The sequence below is a fragment of the Macaca thibetana genome, chromosome 4 (genome assembly GCF_024542745.1).
Source record: "Macaca thibetana thibetana isolate TM-01 chromosome 4, ASM2454274v1, whole genome shotgun sequence".
In the NCBI taxonomy this organism is placed as follows: Eukaryota; Metazoa; Chordata; class Mammalia; order Primates; family Cercopithecidae; genus Macaca; species Macaca thibetana.
In genome coordinates this window covers 89,337,223-89,354,325 of record NC_065581.1, presented here as the reverse complement: position 1 = coordinate 89,354,325, position 17,103 = coordinate 89,337,223, and positions in this window count along the sequence as shown.

Genomic DNA, 17,103 nt, shown 5'->3' with positions numbered 1-17,103 from the left:
GAAAACAGTGATTCTTTATAAATCATTTTTCAATGCCATGACAAAATTCAATTACTTTTTATGATTTTACATTTGATGTTCCTTTTGTATATGTGTACAAAATAGGGAAATCCCCTTATTGGGATAATATCAATGATTACTACGGGATCCTAACTCCCACATTCCCAGTTAAGTTTTCATCTGGGCCGTCAACAGTTTCCATAATTGTGTTTTGCTAGGATCTTCCACCTGCATAGTTATCTAAATATGCAGTCATTTATATTCTGTTTTACTATGCCAAGCAATAAGAGAAGCAATGACATATTCTACTGTATATTTTACTTGAGAAATTGACTAGCGACCAAGCACGGTGGCTGACACCTGTAATCCCAGCACTTTGGGAGGCCAAGGCGGGCAGATCACGAGGTCAGGAGATCGAGACCATCCTGGCTAACACAGTGAAACCCCGTCTCTACTAAAAATACAAAAAATTAGTCAGGCGTGGTGGCGGGTGCCTGTAGTCCCAGCTACTCGGGAGGCTGAGGCAGGAGAATGGCATGAACCTGGCAGGCGGAGCTTGCAGTGAGCCGAGATCGTGTCACTGCACTCCAGCCTGGGAGACAGAGCAAGACTCCGTTAAAAAAAAAAAAAAAAAAAGAAAGAAATTGACTAGTTCATTAGTTCTTTCATTCATTCATTCAACAAATACTGCCAGAGCAGCTACAGTATATAGCTACAAGACAAATATATGCTAAAGATTCCCTTAGTGACTAAATGTGTAATATTCTCTCACTAATATAGAAGTGCAAAAAAACTAATATTAGTTTCTTACACTATATTATTTTCAGTACAAATCATTTTTCCAATATGCTAAGCTTCTTTTTATTGGAACCACAGCTATCCACCTATAATGCCCAGAAACCTATTTTTGTTTTCTTTTTTTTGAGAGGGAGTCTCACCCTATTGTCTAGGCTGGAGTGCAATGGCATGATCTCGGCTCACTGCAACCTCCATCTCCCGGGGTTCAAGTGATTCTCCTGCCTCATCTTCTCAAATAGCTGGGATTACAGGTGGGCACCACCATGCCTGGCTAACTTTTGTATTTTTACTAGAGACGGGGTTTTATCATGTTGGCCAGGATGGTCTCGATCTCCTGACCTCGTGATCTGCCCATTCAGCCTCCCAAAGTGCTGGGATTTCAAGCATGAGCCCCTGCACCCAGCCCAGAACCCTATTTTTTAGCACATCCTTTGTAGTTGTATTCTCAAACACAGTCACACTTCTGACTTTTACTTTATTCCTCCTTAAAATTTTCTGTCAAAACTCAGTTTCCTTTTCCATATTCAGAATTACCAGTTGATTTCTAGTTTTAATAGGAACAACAATCTTTATACATCAATTTGTATTTTTTAAAGAAACAAAACCAACTCTAGATAACTGAAGAAAGTTTAGAGAACTGGAGTTTGAAACAGCCACTTACTCAAATCCTGCACTACAATGAAATTGAACTGATTATTTCATCCTTGTGTACTGAATTCTGTGTTCTAAGAGTTACATAACCAGGAACAGAGAGATGAAGTCAATAATCGGTTATAAATATAGACTGGTGCTCTGCCTGCCAAAATATTTTTCACATCTTTGCTTGTTGTTACGAGTTAAACTGTGCTCCTTAAAAGATATTAGAAGTCCTAATCTCCAGTACCTATGAATGTCAATTTATTTGGAGTACAGGGTTTTTGCATATGATCAAGTTAAGATTAGGTCATTAATCCAATATGATGGGTGTCCTTATGAAAAGGGGCACTTTGCTTACAAGAATAGACATGCCCATGGAGAGAACACCATAGGAAGTTGAAAGCAAAACTTTAGGTGATGCATCTACAAGCTGAGGAATGCCAAAGAGTGTTAGCAAAGAGCCAGAAGCTGTGAAAGAGGCATGGAACAGATTCTTACAACCCTCAGAAGCAACCAATCCTGCTGACACATTGATCTTGAACTTCTAGGTTCTAGAACTGCGAGAGAAATTTTCTGTTCTTTCAGCCACACAGTTTGTGGCATTTTGTAACAGTAACCCTGGGAAAATAATACAGTTGCTCTCTATATTCTCTTGTAAAACAGATGCAAAGGTTGGAATGAGGGTTCACATACAAAAAGTTTTTTCCTAAGGTTTTAGATTCTCAATGTTGAATTATTTCTCTCTATTTCACCCCATGATTTCTGATCTCCTACCCCCAACATTCTTGACAACCACTAGTTTCAGGTGTAAATGATTCAATCCAGAAAAGCATGAGGACAACATCAGGGGCAGCTTATTTGCTGCACTGAGAGTCACTAGTAAATAAAGACTTAACAATGCAGCATCTAAGTGAGTTCCTGCAATAATCACAGTTCTACAATTAGGTTTTGCACATACTGACTGCCTTCATAAAAAGTTGTCATATAAAGCTAGTTACTAGTTCAGTGATACAGTGGTATGGTACAGTGATAATAAAGGGAAGAAAAAGGGGCATTGTCGGTTCCATCCTACAAAGTGTGATCTCTCAGATAAAGGCAGAATGACCTCTTCAAGCAAAGGAAAAGCAAATAGCTTCTGTAAATGAGGGAGAAGGTGCTCTGTTCTTGAGGGTTATTAATTGGGGGAAGAACTAAGGAATTCAGAGGTCTTCTGAATCATTTGATTTTTCTTAAATATCCCCATTTTTTTGTTCTACTCTTTTTGGCCAATATCCTATATTTACACACAACTTAGACCAAGACCATGAATTTAACTGAACTTACAATTTGGCCATTTGCAGCAACAAATTCTAAACTTTAGCTTCTATTCACTTAGCTCAGCAGATAAAGAAATGAGACCCTTTTACAATTAGAGAACTCTATTTACATCATTCTTTTCTTCAAGACAAGAAGGTAGGTATTTAACTTTATTATTCTTTGACTTTAAATAATCTAAGACATCAGAAGCCGCCTCTGCAGTTCTGTAATTCCTCATCCTTTTATTTCTTATTCCTGTGTTACTTGAATATTTTGTCGTCAGTTTTTCATCTGTACAGGAAAGTCCTTCACCAAAACATTGCTTTTAAAAGGGGCTGCTGATTTTTACAAGGACTGTGCTAACTTGAGGAAGCAGGATGTTACATGAGTCTCTTTTTTTTTTTTTTTTTTTTTGAGACGGAGTCTCGCTGTGTCGCCCAGGCTGGAGTGCAGTGGCGCGATCTCGGCTCACTGCAAGCTCCGCCTCCCGGGTTCACGCCATTCTCCCACCTCAGCCTACGAGTAGCTGGGACTACAGGCGTCCGCCACCACGCCCGGCTAGTTTTTTGTATTTTTAGTAGAGACGGGGTTTCACCATGTTAGCCAGGATGGTCTCGATCTCCTGACCTCATGATCCACCCGCCTCGGCCTCCCAAAGTGCTGGGATTACAGGCTTGAGCCACCGCGCCCGGCCACATGTGTCTCTTTTAGTTAGAACTTACAACATAAAATGAACATTTCCACAAATGCCTGAAATCTGTGTAGAATATAAAGGCATCAAGAATGTAATTGTTCTAGCTATCCATAGTTGTGCAAGAAGCTACATGAATATTTCAATGCTATTACCCATAAAAATGATTTATTCTGCTTACAAATTTATAATTTTAGCAGGGATTGGTGGAATCATCTAAACTTCACTCAACATGGTGTTAGCTGGGGAAGTTTACCTGGGCTAGAAGATCCACTTCTAAATGATTCAGTCTTGCAACTTGGCCATTTGATGCTGGATATTGAGCATCTCCATGGGGTTGGGAGCTTGGGCTTTTCCACTGCTTGGGGACTAGTTCACAGGAACAAATATTCCAAGAGTCAGAAAGTAGATGGTGTCATTCTCCTAAGGATTGAGCACAGATACTGGCAAATTATCACTTTTACCATATTCTGTTGGTTAAGCAGCAACAGAGCCTGACGTGAAGGGAGAAACATAGACGTGATAGGAGAAGTGTTAACAAATTTGAAGGTTGTTTTTCGAAACGATCACTGCGGTAGTTGCCGTGTTCCCTGAAATAGGCTTTGTTTCTCATACTTATGTAATATTACTTTTAACGTTTGGCTAAGCATTTAGGTCAGAGATAAAAGATAATCCTTGCACACAAATGGACTTTGATAGAATCCTATGATTTAAAGTTTCCACTAAGAAAAGACCCTTGAACTCCTCTGATATGCAAGAACTAAATCTTACTTAAAAACAAAACAAAACAAACAACAAAAAAACTGCATTCTTCTTCTACATCCTTGAAAAGCAAATTGATTACCATGCAGTGTTTTGCACTGATTCAAGTAATTCAGTGTCATGGATTATGTTGTATCGTCATACTCCTTACTTGGCTAGTTTTCTCTTGAGCTTGTAGTCAAGTTGGAACATGTGTGAACTCTTTCACCATGGGGAATTGAGTTCAACCTGGACTAAATAAGCTTGCACAGCTCTGCTAATGACAAGATATCTGGTCTAATAGAATCATATATAATCTTAAATTGCATAAGGGAGAAAAGGACTATCTTTCTAGATATGGCAGACTTCTTGACATATCTCAAAATGATCAAAGATTATCTCTTGGAATTTGTTGAAATAAGATTAAGTGTGATGCCTTATCTGTTAACTAATTTCAATAGTTCTAATAGTAAATTTAAGAGAACTAGATTTTAGAAAATGAGCTCCTTAGTTTTTAAAAATTTAGTTGTTTTTATTTTAGTATATATGAAGAAGATTGGCAGAATCAAAAAAAGTTTGCAGAGCTGGTGAAAAAGTCTAAGCTCTCTGGATCATGTAACATGGACAAAATATATCTTAAAGCTTAAACACCTTCTTGACAACTTGAACTCATTAAGAGGTCTACTCTGAAGAGCTTTCAGACTTCATTTTATATTTTCTATATATAATGAATATAGTCATTTCAAGAAATGTTAATGTTAGACTTAGAGATAACTATAATTTCACATTAACACTACATTTCTGGAACCAGAAAAAATGAGTTAATATTACTTTAAATTTTCACTGCATATAATAATACATAGGTTTAAACTTATTTGATCTAAGTCATTTATTTGATCTAAGTCATTCATTAAGATATTCTTAGAACAAATAACATTTTATACATTAATTTCCAATTTAACAAAATAGAAAATATGTGTGGGCTGCTTGTGCTCTTCTCTGGGTCAAACTTTAAAAATATTCCCAAAGTAATAGGGAAATTAATGGATTTGAAAAATTCACATGAAAAATACCAGGAAAGCCAATAAACCAGTGGTTGGGTATACGGCCAGAGGAAATGGAAGGCCTATGTTGAAGAGTGCAAGATGTCAGTAAAGTAGCATTGTTTTGGATCAGATTTTTTTTTTTAATGTGTGTCTTTTCATTTTCCACCTCACCTTGAGTAAAATATTTTCTGTGACTTCTCTTCTGTTTTGCAAATCAGAGAAATATTAGTTCTGTTTCAGTGTTGTCTAAGAGACGCTTTGGAGCCCAGTGGGAGTGGGGAGCTTGTAACAAATTCCCTCTTAATAGACATTTCTTTGGAAAAAGTAGGTCTTGTGGCCGAAGTGCCAAGGAGGCAGGATCTTTGGGCTGGGGACGGAGAAACTAAACACGGAGTCGTTAAGTCCTATTATAATATTTGTGACAACTACCCCAAGATAGTTCTGAACACTACCCACACCCCTTCATCTCACCTTTCACTCCTTTCCCCAGGTATGAGATTTAATATTTATGTTAGCTGATAAAACATACAATACGGGCTCACACACACACAAAAAAAAGATCAGAAACTTGAGCAGTGACTGTGCACATTCAATGGAATACACTGAACTGAATGACATTTCTAAAGAAAATAAAATTAATGAAACCACAAAAGCAATAGCTTATATTTTGCATATTAAATAATTCACAAGAAATAAGGGATGCTACTGGAAATAAAAGAGACAAAAGTCGTAAAATATATTCAGCTTAAAATATTGTATGTTAATAAAATATTAGAGGTGAAAGTAATAAATCAGTAATGGAATAAATTTAGCCACAGAACAAAGCATAGTAAGCTGGAATACCAGATAAAGAAATTCTGCCAGTGATATTATTTTGGTGGCCTATTTATCAATATACCAAATGGCAGGATAGTATATTGGGCTCTGGATTCAGAGCCTAACCTTAAAATTCTAGCTCTCCCATTACCAGGTGTGTGTGCTTGGACACATTGTGTCAAGCTCTTTGTGCATTAACTATGTTATAATAAGACGGAGTTGTACATACAATGATAATTTGGTCCGAGAATATGCAGATTAAATCAGTTAATACACATAAAGCATTTAGGAAAGTGTGTGGCATCTAATAAACATTTACTAAATGTTAGGTATTGCCATCAAGAGGATAATTTTATATTTAAATGCTTTTATCAGAATAAAAGAAAGTCTGAAATAACATAAGCTAAATTCTACCTTAAGAAGTTAGAAGAAAAGGAACACAGTACACCCCAAGCAAACAAGAAATAAATAATAATAATCACCCAAAATTAATTAGATAGAGACAGCGATTTCTGCCACAAAGATGAGCAAAAACAAATATTAGCTATTTGATATTATTCAGAGATTTTTTTAAATTCCATCAAAATGGGTAAAAAATACAAGGAGTGAAAGCATTAGTATTTCAAAATTGAACATGATGTTAGTTGACACTGTTTATTAATTTGAGGAAGATAATTCCTATTTCTAGTTTCCTGAGAGTATTTTTTAATGAATGGGTAATATTTGTTTAAAGTGATTTTTCTGCCTCTGTAGATATTATCACATGGATTTCCTTTTTTGGAAAGCCTGTTAAGATGGTAAATTATATTCCTTGATTTTTGAAGGTTAATAAATCTTGCTTTCTTGGGATAAATTACACCTGAATTATTTTCTTTTTGTAATATATTGAGGGTTTTTATTGCTAAAATTGTATTAAAGGTTTTTGTGACTGTGTTCATAAAGGATATTAGTTTGCAGTTTTCTCTTCTTGTAATATCATTGTCTTGTAATGGTATCAAGAAAACACAGGACTTATTAAATGAATTGTACTCTCTCCTCTACTATGTCTACAAGAGAACGGGTATTATTTTTTTACCTGAATGTTTCATAAAATTTGTCAGTGAAGCCACGTGGACCTGGAATTTAACATTTTTGTTATTGTTTGTTTCTTTGCTTTTGTGAGAAAAATTTAACCTACAACTTACTTTAATAAATACGAAGCTATTTATCTACTTCTTCTTGAAAGAGTTTTACTGATTTCTATCTTCCATGCAATTTGTTGTAGAATATGTTGCATATAATGACTAAGTTGTGAACTATATTAGCACAAATTGTTAATTGATAGTCTTGTTCCTCATCAGTCTGACTAAAAGCTTGTCATTTTATGGGACATTTCAAAGAATTAATCTTTGGTTTCATTGATTTTCTCTGTGGGTTTTGTTCACAATGCTCTTGTATTCTGATCTTAACTTTATTTCTTCTGTTCTTCTGTTTATTTGGGGCACTTTTATTTTTCTTATTTCTTAAAGTAAATGCTTAAGTAACTTACTTAAAACTGTTGTAAAAAAAATACAAGCATACTAGAAATGCTTTAAATACATTCTGCAAGTGTTGATATGTTATGCTTTCATTCATAAATTTTCAAATATTCAGGCATTTCCAGAGGTCTTTTTGTTATTAATTTATAATTTAGTTCCACTGTGTTCAGAGTACCAATTATCTGATTTGGATACTTTGAAATTTATTAAGAGCTGTGTTATGGCCCACAATATAAACTAAGTTGGCGAATGTCCCATGTATTATTTAAGGTATTTTCTAATGTTGCTGTCTATAGTATTCTAAAACTGCTAATTAGATTGAGTTGATTGAGAGCATTGTTCAAGTCTCCTGTATTCTTCCTTTCTTGTATTTGTTCTATCAATTACCGAGAAAGAAATGCGGCTTTATCGGTTTCTCTTTCATTTCTATTCATTTTGCATCATATGTTTTCAAGCTCATTATCAGTAGCATACACAGAATTGTCATGTCTTGATGACTTCACTTACTTTTCATTGTAAAATGTCTCTATCTCTGGTAACATTCACCATTCTTACATGCCCTTGTCTCATATTAACACAACTACTCCAGCTTACTTTTCATTAATGTTTGTATTGTATACTTTGTTCCAACTTTTTACTTGAGTCATGTATTTATCTTCATAAGTTAAGTGACTTTTTACAGATATTAAAATAGTCAGGTCTTTTTTTTTTTTTTAATCTACCAGGCAAATCTGCTTTTTAATTGGGATATTTAGACCTTTTAAATTTAATGGATTTATATAATTTGTTGTTTGCTATTTATTTAATATTATCTTCTCAGTCGTTTGTTACTTTTAAATCTTTTCTTGCTTTCTGCTGAATTAATTAAAATTTTTATGATTTAATTTTACCTCTATTTTGGATCCTGTATCTGTATTTTTATGTTTAATTTTTTAATAATTGCTTTGATATTTATAATATACATCTTTATTTATGACAGTTTACTTTCAAATAATATTAAGCCAATTCACGTGTAACATAAAGTCTATGACAGTATACTTTCATTACATTTTTTTGCCTTTTTTACTTTTGTCACCATAGACTTTATCTTTGCATTAAGTAGTCAATTATCTTTTAAAATAATTATAATATTAAAAGCTTATTTCCTACTTCCCCACATATTTTACTTAGATACAAATTTTTTATCTGCTATACTTTTCCATCTACTTGGAGGACTTCCTTTATCATTTCTTAGAGTACAATCTGCTAGAAGTGAATTTACACAGCTTTTGTTTGTCTGAAATAGCCTTTATTTTTTAGTTGTTGTTATATTTTTTTTTCTGGGCAAAGAATTCTATATTGATCTATTATTCTCAGCACTTAATAATATTATTCAATATTGTAGTTTGTACAGTTGCTGATGAAAAATATACTATATATTTTACATTCCTTTCTCTATAGATAATTTGTCTTTTTCTCTGTCTACTTTTAGAATTGTCTTTTCATCAACGAATTTCAGCTGTTTGATTAGGATGTTCCTGGGGGTATCTTTGTTTGTTCCTTTGGAGGTTTGTTAAGTTCTTTGCACCTGTGGATTTAGAGTTTTTATCAGTTTTAGAAAATGGTAAATATTTATGTCTTCAAATCACTCCTTTGATTCTCTTTCTGAGACATCAATTACACATTTAAAACAACTGCTATTATACTTTAATGCCATTTTTTCCGTCCTTACTTTGTCTGTATACTTCATTTTGTATAGTTTCTATTACTGTATAACCAAATTCATTTTTTTTCTGAGTTTCTAATCTGCTTCTATTCTAACCAAGTTATTTTGTAAAAATTCAGACATTACATTTTTGCTTTTGAGTGTTCTTTTTAATATTCCATTGCTATCCTTAGCAAGCTCCTGTTTTTTTTTTCTGCATTCTTGAATGTACAGTACATACCATAGCTTAATATCCTTGTTTTCTAGCTTGATCATCAATAGAAAGGGTCTCTTTCTATTGAATATTTTGTCCCTAGTTAAAGATAATGCTTTTCTGCTTCTATGCATACCTCGTGATTTTATTTGACGCCAGTTATGGAAAACAGTAAATTTTAAGTTACCTATTACTATGTCTTACAATATTTCTATAAATAGAGATTTAGTGGTGTGTTGTTGTTGTTTGTTTGGTTTCAGTTAGCTATGAAGCAAAGTTTTTAAGGGTGGGTCCAAACTAGTGTTTTGTCCAAGAATAATTTATCCCAACACTTCAATGCTACATTTCTGTCAATTCCATCTAATGCTCTAATATTATGATGTCTATTCCCTCTGGATAGTGGGAACACAAGTTTTTCAAAGACCTATGTGAATGCCAGAAGCTTGCTGCCTATTACATTCTAGTTTTTCTTTCGAAGATTTAGGTAATATTATCTCACCCTTATGCAAACTGCTGTTAGGAAAACACTTGAGGGGGCTTTAACTTCCTTTAAAATTTCAAATATATGAACTGAAAGCTCTTTGTAGCATTCTCTAAGTAAATATTGAGCCTATGTTGCATCTGTAGATATTTTTCTCATTCTGAAAAACATTACTTTTATAGTCACGTCAAAGAACTAACTTTGCTGATTCTCTAATTGGTGTCTCTGTTTTCTATTTCATGAATTTCTGGTGTTGTATTTGCTACTTTGTTCTTTCTATGTGTCTATGATGAATTATCTTATTCTTTGCCATGACTTTCAGTTGAACATTTGTGTCATTAATATTCAACATTTCTTCCATTCTAATATAAGTATGTATATGCATTAATTGCCATGAAATTACTCCTTTATTTGCTTCTTGTGAAGTTTAAAATGGCATAGTATCATTAGTATTCTGTTCTGGGGTTTATTTTAAAATTTGTATTCTGACTTTTTTTTTAACCTGTGAATAACTTAAAGTTCATTTAAGAATATAAGTTTTTTCATTTTTGCCATGTTTTTCAACTTTTACTGACCAAATTGACTTTAGCTTAGAGATTATCTTATGTATGCAGTATCAGTTCTTTAACATTTATTAGGATTTTGTCTATAAATGAGTATATGATCAAATTGTATATTGTCCTAAGGATTTGAAAAGAAGGTATTTTATTCTATGATTTTTTTATTCCATATATGTCCATTAAATAAGTACTGAGGCCAGTTGTGGTGGCTCATACCTGTAATTCCAGCACTTTGAGAGGCGGAGGTGGAAGGGTCACCTGAGCCCAGGAGTTTGAGACCAGCCTAGGCAACATGGCGAGGCCCCATCTTTTTTTTGAGAAAAATAACTTTAAAAAATATAAGTAAATAAATATATAAAGGCATGGGGGCTCATGTCTATAGTCTTAGCACTTTGGAAGGCCAAGGCAAGAGGATCACTGGAACTCAGGCATGTAATGCCAGCCTCACAATATAGTGAGACCCCATCTCCATTTAATTAAAAAAAAAAAATCTTGATAGTCTTGTTTTTCAAATCTTAATTTTTGCTTAATAATTGTCTGCTTGATCTATGATATATTAAGGAACTTATTTTAACTTCTTCCCTTATAATGAAGGATTTGCCAGGTTTTTTGTTATTACATATACTTTGCTATATTTATTTTGAGGCTATATTATGAAGTAAAAATACAAGCTTACATCTGTTATATACGTCAATGAATTAAATATTTATTTTTTAAAAAATTGATTGTCTTTATCTAAAATAATGCATTTCCCCTAATTCTATATTACCAGCTATTAAGTATATAACCATTAATCTGGGCTTCTAATACAGGACTTTTTAAAATTACTTTTCTGTATCTTTTTTATACTTTTACTTTCAACCTATCCAAGTTTTTATCTTGTAAAAAGCAAAAACTGGAAATTGTTTTTGTTCACATGAGTCTGTAGATTGTGTTAGGTTAACCTCAGTTACTTAAAACATTTTATATGTTACACTTGTTACCCTGGACAGTCTGTAACCTGCAAGCTCTGCTTCACTCTGTCCTTGTTTCAGAACCTAGGCTAATGAGGGGACACTATCTTCTTAAACACTTTTTTTTTGCCTGCAGCAGAGGAAAATATATATATAAGAAAGTACAGACTCTTAATGCTTCTGCAGTGAAGTGGCATATGCTATTTCTGCTCACATTTCAGGACTCAAAGCAAGCTATATGTTGAAACTAACTTTGAATCATGATGTGTGCAATCCCACTATTTGTCAAGAATAAGGCAGAGCCCGGACTATGAGATAGATTAATTCGCTATATAATGTAACTTTTATTTCCACCATATTTTATTACATTATTTTATTTATGTTATTCCCAGTTAAGTGACAAGGAAAGGAAGTTAGAGATGCTATTTCTTTGTTATTGTAGAATTCTAGGGTTAAAATAGTCTGTTTTGCCATTTACTGATTGTTTTCTGTAGAGACACCTTACTGAGTAACATAGCACCTGACTCTTCAGTAGCATAAACTATAATGTGTTTTTCCACACTTAGCTGGAAATATCCAGAGTCGTTGGACTACAACATAGGACACAAGGTTGAAAACACAGAGGCTCCTCATACCTGAATATTTGTGCTATTTATTTCAAGTGTTTTTGTAACAAATGATTAACAGAGTCAGACTCAGTAGAGATTAATTACTCTTAAAGTTTTCAAGACTTTAGAAGAGCCTTCATTTAAAAAGGCATCACACAAGAATAATCATATGAATACCATATTAAACAACCTTTCTCATTAATAAAAATAATGTATTTTCAGATCTAGTTAAAGCTATTGTATTGCTTAAATTTAACAATATTGCTTTTAAGATCCCAGTATTATGAAAATATTAAATAATATTTATGTCAGTTCTCTCATGTGTAGATGAGGAAACTAAGGCTGAATAAATAGAGTCTAGTTTCTGGACTCAGAGCTCATAAATTTTCTGCTTTTGTTTAGTATACCTTGTAACTTCATTTTTATGATTCAGAATGACTCTTCCTCAATCAGTATTTTGAATATTATAACACTATACTTATACCTATCAATGAATTAAATATTTATTTTTTAAAAAATTGATTGTCTTTATCTAAAATAATGCATTTCCCTTTAATTCTATATTACCATGGCTTATTAGTAATACTTTTTTTAAAAAGAAATATATTGAACTTTTGGGGAATGTTTATTTTATTTTTTCTTAATTAAAGGCAAATGTTGCCTGAAGAAAGTATAACATCATAGAAAATGTTTAGGGCTCATAAATTGTGAACTTTTTTCTCTCAGAAATATTCACATATGGTTGATGATCTATTTACATTTTAAACTCTGACAATTTTCCAAGGTTCCGATTTCAAATGGCAAGTGGTTAGTCCAGACAAGCATCACAGATTGTTGCGAAAACAATGTTTGAGTTGTAGTCAGGCATAACCCGCCGCTGCCTCCAATATTTCAGATATACTTGGGATACTTGTGTGTGCGTAAATTTTTGAACTAACTGCCTATGAAATGTCACAGGGTTAGTGACAGGAGCTATGGATGCCTAGGAAGGATCATGAGTCAGTTTGATTCTGGTTCTACATCTTAAAAGATACAAATCAAAACATATCACATAAGCAAAATGCATGAACTATTCAGCCAGATTCTGAATTACACATAGAGAAAAAAAAAAAACTGTCACAACATTTAATGGTATTGTCAGTATATATTTCTCTAAGATTTGCAAAGAACACCAAAAAAAGCTCTGCTTTTGTTAAAACCTATACCAGATAATTTCCTATAAATACTGGATAACTAACTATTCCAGAGAATTCTTTAAGTTAGTACTTGCTACGTAGTCAGCTGCTTAATCAAGCAAATTATTATTTTTGGCTATTTAGTGATAACCTCTATCTTATTCCCCCAAAGTACGAAGGTAGTATATAGTAGACAATGTTTTAGGTGATATTTTAAAAATCCACTTTTTGAATGCTCTTTGGTGATATTATTAGTCTTTTTGTGCTAACATTGTGAAATTGATTAGACATTTGATGGCAATGATAATCATTACTGATATGGTGTCATTTCCCAGAGCTTTTAGGTGCTCTGGCAACTTTTGTTAATTACTGCTTCTTGGGAGTACAAATAAATATTAATATCTTCAAGCTCTGCTATCAGAATCTGAGACAATGCATTCAGTTCAACAGACATTTGTCAAGTAAATACTTTTTTCTCCTTCTCATTGCCTTCTCTTATCACTGGGACCCACATCGTCTATCAATCACCAATCCCAATCAACATTTGCTGCTTTACCCACTCCAGGGAATCTGATAAGTTGTATAAATGAAAAGGTCATAGTCCTGGCCCTTTGGTCATTTGTGATAAGGGTTATATTACTTTGGCATTAGGTGGCTACTCTGAATGTTCACAGTATTGCATGGGGCATACTTCCTAATATATTATTCATTGTTTATGTGAAAATCAAATTTAATTGGTGTCTTGTATTTTTATTTATTAAATCATACTAACTAAAAGGCATTATGGGAACGAGGAGCTAGAATCCTGGCTTCCCTGAAATATAAACTCAGTGCCAAAGTAGACCAGCCCCAGGGAAGGGAAATATAGCCTACTGTTTTCTATATGCCTCATCTATCTTAAAGACTATCTGTTTAATCTATCATTTCTGTATCTTAAAATATCCTTACCTACCTGCGGAAATAGCAATGGGACTCAGCCAGCATAGTCACATCCTCAATAAATCTATGGGAGAGTAGGTGCACAACAGGAAAAGCAATGACTTTAACCAAAAGAAAATGAGCTAGACTGAAGCTTTCTGATTTGTTTAGCTCACTTGAAGTTACTCTTATATTATTACTATTTCTTTTCAAAAGAGTAAAATGAAAGATATCTCATACAAAAGGACACTAGTGAGTGGATACAAAAAAACTTGTGAAAATATATCAGAATAAAAAATGAAGACCATTATACTCTACCCCAAATCAGAAATATCTTTAACTCTCCTGCAAGAAAAATACACTCTTCCACTTAAGCCAAGCATGAAGCATAAAAATTCATGGCAAATAAATGTCTTTTCATGTGCTGTTCAATCTTTAGAAAGCTAAGCTTAAGATAATTAAAGAAAAGTAGCAAGATTTTCAAATTGAAGTTGCCAGAAAGAGAGAAATCATGGTAAATCTACTTTAATTAGGGTGCTATCCAAGAAAGGCAGAAATTTAAACTTCTTAAAGTTTTATTGACAGATGACTTATAGGTGAACATTTATCATGGGATTTCCAAAAATGATTGATTGTTAAAGCCATATTCTGATTCTTCAGGGAATTTCCAGGGCTGAGACAATGCCAGGCATAGTGTTCGTGTAATAAGAGAATGGCTTTAGAGAAGGACAGATAAGTGTAAATCCTGCCAGCCTCTCCCACTGGTCAGCTGTGTTTAAATTTCTGAACCCCAAGATTCTCATTTTTGATATGGGAGTAAAAACACACCCTACGTAGTGACTTTATGAAAGTTAAGATACTAAATGTCTAACACCCACCAGACATTTATGTCTCAATGAACAGTGACTATTATTATAATTATGCTATCAATATTATAAGAAGGTAGTCAGGTATAGTCAATACAAAGATTTTCTTTGTGATATTTTTAATTTTCTCCTTTTTTCAGTTTCTTATGTGACTAATGTCTCATGTTGGTAAAGACAATGTGACATAATACTCATTGTCACAGTGAATGGTAAGGAAGATAAAATGTACGACTTCCAATAAAATCAGTCACCTTTTCTTCATATTTAGAATGCTATGCATAAATGAACGTCAACAACAAAATTCCTGAAATACTAGTTTTCTCAAATTCTGTTTACTAATTTAAGTAGCAGATATGTTAATAATAGTTGCCATGAAATTATTATAAAAATTGATTTTAAAACCGAAAATATGTTTTAACTAATAAGACTCCTTTAAGAAATGTATCTAGAGTTTTCAAACTATGCATTAAGTGGCATGAAGATACTTTAGAATATTTGAAATGGTCATGGGGCTTGACTCGCAAATTTCTGTTCCTAATTTTATCATATCATTTGTCAATTCCATTCTCCATTTCAATGGTTCACTTAGAAGTAGACAATGTGTCCCAATTCTGCCTTAAAAAAACATAAAAGAAAGTAAGTTCAGGTCATTTTGGAAAAGATTTTTCTCTCCTAAAAGGAGAGATGACATGAAGAAAAATGTCTTCCTCTGAATATTGTCATGTCTGGCTATAATGCCTGGAAATACGGCTGCCACTTTCCAACCATGAGTAGAGCCAGCCCAAGAGCCACGTTCACACGCTGATTTGAATGGGCAGGAGATATAAAGCCTGGGTTTTTGATAATTCCAACCTATCTGATGTTCCCTGCTTCTGGACTACATGAGAGGTAATATGCTTTCTTATTTTTAAAGCCAATTATCATCATTCTTTTCTGTAACCTATAGCTGTGAGCCATCAAAACTGAGAATAGTAAGCCCAAAACAAATGTTAGCTACCTTTCTCCTCTCCCTCCCACTCCCCCTTACCAGCATCATCATTATTAACATCCCTGTTTCCTTCTTATAGCCTCACACAAGCCTTACATGAAGCATTTCCTCATCTCTCAACAGCTTAATCCCTTTCTGTTTAGCCTTTAGAGTGAGCCCAAGGCTGTTCTCTAAAAATTGGTTGCTCTCATAGCACCCTGTCCTGTTCTGTCATGTCACTTAAAACAATTGTAGTTAAATCAGAGTTTATTAGTTGCTTATATATCTCACTAGAGTGTAAAGTCAGAAAGGCAGTAACCTTTCTGCCTTATTCGATGTTTTGTATCCAGTGGATAGCATAGTCCCTGGAAAGCAGTAGGAACTCAGTATACATGTTGAGAAAAAAAAAGAATACTAATAAAATCTACATGTAAAATAAGGATTAACTATTATACTTCAAAATAAACTATTCACTAGGAAAATGGGTCTAGTAAATATGCTGCTTACATTTGGATTATAACTGTTGACAAAACTTTATTGACATTACACATTACAGACTGTAAAACTGTCCCATAAGCAGTATCTTGAAAAGGAAGGAAGGGAATTGGAAATGACTAGAGTTGAAGGCGCTGCGAAGAAACCTGTCAGATATACCAGAAATTATGGTACTCAGGGGGTTAATGGCTTTTATTTGACAGTTGTGTTTTGCCTTACTTTAATTGGATATACAATTTTCTTTGCGTTTTGCAGTTGACAACTCTTCAAGGACAAATACTAAACCCTGTGGGGGGCGAAAAAAAATAACAGATTGCCAGATAGACTAAAAAACAATTTAGCACTCAGCAAGAAAAGAAGCAAGAACCCAAGTTGAAACATCCCATGTAGACAATGTCACCACAACACTTCCTGATAAAAAAGAAGAAAAGCACCCCTACGCATCTCAATTAGAGAATCAAGGTGAAGCACATCATTTTCCTTGAAGCACTGCCAAATATTTGACATAAACTTCAATTAGGTTTCAAGCTATCAATTACAAAAGAAATTTTCTTTTAGAAAAATAATCCAGGAAGAAGTTTGCTTAATGTTTTTCTTATAAAGCTCATTTTGTTTAATTGATCTGAGGAACTGTCTGCCCA